We start from the raw sequence: 3,712 nt of genomic DNA, 5'->3' as shown, positions 1-3,712 counted from the left end.
TTGCTTCTTCTTAAAAGCGCGCGCTTTTGCATTAGCGCTCTTAGCCTTGGGAATATGCGAAGGTTTTAATACCCTCATTAATTGGTTTTTAATTTCCCCGTTTCTCTTAGCCTCTCTATTTTGAATTTCACACTCAGAAAAAACGGTTTCTCTTCTCCGTAACTTCCCTTTTCTTTCTCTCTTTCTGTTTTCTGAAGTTTGCCATTTTTCGTATTTCTTCCCTGCGACGTCTTCTTGGCGATTAGTATTTTCCTTGCTGTGAAAAGGCGACTCTAGATTCCATCTTCTTCGAAGCTTCTTCCTTTGATCAAGTTGGTACTTCTTTTTATTGTTCTCCTCATTTTTTCTGGTAAAGCTTTGATTCTGACTGAATGTATGTTGGAAAGCTTGAACCTTTTTGTAGTCTTGTGTTTGTTTGTTACTGTGATGTATTTTTTCTGGCTTTTTTTGTCTCTATGCATACTCCTGGTATTTCTGTTGAGGCTTTTTAGGGCTTTGCATGTTTTGCTGTTGCTTCTAGTTGTTCTTTAGTGCTTGAGTTTTGTGAACTGCACTTGTTTACTTCTGAAAAGATTGCCCCTTGATTTTGCCCTGTTGATAGCTTTCCTTGCTACTGGACTTTCTAGAAGATAACGATGCTTTGTTTTGATTTTCTTTGTTTGTTTGGGGGGATTTTATTTCTCTAAAAAAGGGGTGCGTCTTCGATGATTTGATACATTTTGTTGCTTGGTAGCTTCGTTTGTTAATCGAACTGGGACGGTGAGTTTGGGAGTTTATTTTGATGGTTTTATTTTGATTTGTGGCTTGTAGTCTTCTTCTCGAAGTGTCGCTTTAGTTGAAAGGGGTCGTTATCAAGGTGTGAGCTTGTAGGTTTTCCTGAGTCCTTGTTCTGTGCCTGCCTCCAAAGGATGCCCTTGGATCTTTGGTGTGGGTCCTGGGGTTTCCTTTTGTTGTTTGTACTGCCCTGGATTATGTTGGCCGAGTTGTTTTGCTTTCATCCGAGATGTTTTTTAGTAATCCAATCTTCTTTCCTTGTTGTAGGACTAGTTGACCTCTTGTCTTCTCGCAAAAATATTATTGAGACATCTTCCCAAGTCCCTGAGGGCATAGCTGATTGGGTGGATTCCATGGTTCTTCTATGTGTTTCGTTGGTTGACTCTGAGTTTTGTCAGCAACTTAGGCAATTTCATAGATTTGTGGTAATGGTAGTGATGAAAAGAACTATGAGCTTGTATCTCCAAATTCTGAGGAGAGAGTCTGTTTTTCTACCCGAATTGCTGGAGAGTGTCCCTTTTTCTACGCCTACGACTTCTTTTTTAGTCAAATGAATATCACTCTTCCCTTTACCCCTTTTGAGACCAACTTATTATGGTCTTGTAATGTAGCTCCATCCCAACTTCACCCCAATTCCTGGGGTTTTATAAAAATCTTTCAATTGCTGTGTCATGAGTTCGGTATCCCTGCTTCACAATTCCTCTTCTTTTATCTCTTTGTTTTGACAAAGCCTGGGGTAGTTAAGAAGAAAGCCGCTTGGGTTTCTTTCTGAGCTTCCCAAGGAAAAAAGATTTTCTCCATGTTTGATGAATCTTTCCGTGACTTCAAAAATTACTTTTTTAGGGTCCGAGCTGTTGAAGGAGCTCGACCCTTTTTTTTGGATGAGAATGATGAGCCCGCCTTTCCCTTGGAATGGCAAAAGAATGTAATGGTATCTAAATATACATGGAAGATGTTAGATGAGGCTGAGCAAGCTTTCGTGACTGTGCTGGAAGAAAACTGGGGGCAGCCTCCCCATCTCGACACAAAGAAATTTTTAACCAACCCCTCTCTCCTCCGAGGTGAGCTGGGTAGTGGTTAATTTTTTGGTTTTGCTTGTTTTGTTGAGTTTATCTCTTGTAAGCTCTTTTTTTATTTGTAACATGGTTTCCCGCTGTTATGTTTTGTTTGCAGAGATGATTAAAAATAATGAATCAATGAAGGCCTTTAAAAGGGCAAGGAAGGCTACTGCAGCTTAAAACGTCTTGGCCAAGGCGGCCGGGGAGGGGCCGTCCCAGGTTCAGTCGAAGCCGGCCATACCGAGCTCCATCTTTGGTACCATGATTGTCGTTGTTGAAATACCGCTTAAAGCGGTTGGGGCAAGACATCAATGAGTAGTTCGCTCCAGGACTCCACCCCCTCGAGAGCTGGATGCCGGCTTGAGATGGAGTTGGGAGCTAACCTTTCCTTATCAGGTTTGGGTACCTGATGCAGAAGCATAAGCCGTAGCGCGCTAGCGCGCGTACTCTTCCTCTATCTATGAGCGAGACTCCATCCTGTACGAAAAGTTGTCTAGTGATCCAATAAGGGCGAGGAAGGTAATCCCTACTCCCCGAGTTCGTTTGGTTGATCCTCCTCAAGCTTCTGTTGCTACTTCTGGTGCTCCTCCAAACAAAAAATAAAAAACAACCGAGCCTTTCAACCTTGATGCCTCTGACTTTGTCGCGGTTGAGTTTGTCGATCAGTAGATTGGTCCTTACGGTACCATTCCTACCGACGATGTCTCTCTTCTTTGCCACTTGGATTTTATTACTCGGAGTAGCATCAAGATGGCACATATGGGAGCTGCCCTATGCCAAACTGCCCAAGACCTCCCTCTTCATGCTACCAAAGCTTTTATGGAGGAGGCTAAGCAAGAGTTCGACTGTATGAAGAGTTTGAAGGAGGAGCTCCAAGTGAAAGTGACCAAGCTGGAGAAGGAGTTGGAGACCGAAAAGGCTAGTTCTGTTGCCTTGGCGGCTTCTGTGAGGTTGGCTGAAGATACAGCATTGAGGCACAAGAATAGCTATGTCACGGCCTACAGGGAAGAGATGCATCTCAGGGAGGAGTTGGAGTCTGCCTGGGTTGATTATGCCGAGCTCCAGGGTCACCATGTAGGCAACGTAAATGCTGCTTATGAGAACCTGAAGGAGCAGGTTCAAATTCTTGCTCTTGAGGTCGACCTTACTCTCTTCAGACTGGACAATGTTGTAAAGGATGGCAAGATTGTCCCTGACGACCCTGATGACGATGATGTTGAACTTTCCTCTGTGCTTGCTGCCAAAGCCTTTGTGGTGCCGACTTCTTTAGCTCCTTTAGCTGAGGCCGGTCATCCCATGTCAGAACCTGACTGTCAAATCTTGAATCGGGATGATGGGACTGTGGATGCTGTGCCCATTCAGACTCGCCCTCCTTCACCTTGTGCTTCCGAGAAGCCTTCGGATCTTCCCTAATTATGTAAATGTTTTGTGTAGATAGCCCGGCCTGTGGGCTTTTAAACTTTCTTTTTATAATGTTTGCTGACTGTTGACACTCTTTTAGTTGCTTGTTTAACAACTTTATTTTGAAAAACAAAATAGCTTCCAAGTTCTTGGGGCTGATTTGGGTAGCCTCTTGAGCTTGTTCTTATTATAGCTCTATGATTTTCATATCATGTCGGTTTTTATCTATCTTGGTACCTTTTTTAGGTTTTTTGGTAGTGTTGGAGCTTTGTTGCTCGACCTCTTTGGATTGCCTTTGCGTTTCCTACTTGTGGCTTTGATTCCTTTGAGGCTTCTGAAGTTATTTCTAGTAATCCTGTTTTGTTTGGACCTTTTGTGAGGTCTCTGCTAGGAATTACTTTTTATAACGTTAGGATTTTTGGGAGGCCGACTTCGTCATGTCGGGTCCTTCTAAGTTATTTTTGTAATCCTCTTTCTTG

Source organism: Arachis ipaensis, chromosome B01 (assembly GCF_000816755.2).
Source record: "Arachis ipaensis cultivar K30076 chromosome B01, Araip1.1, whole genome shotgun sequence".
NCBI lineage: Eukaryota > Viridiplantae > Streptophyta > Magnoliopsida > Fabales > Fabaceae > Arachis > Arachis ipaensis.
The sequence above is the reverse complement of the archived record's forward strand: the minus strand, read 5'-3'. Positions refer to the sequence as shown.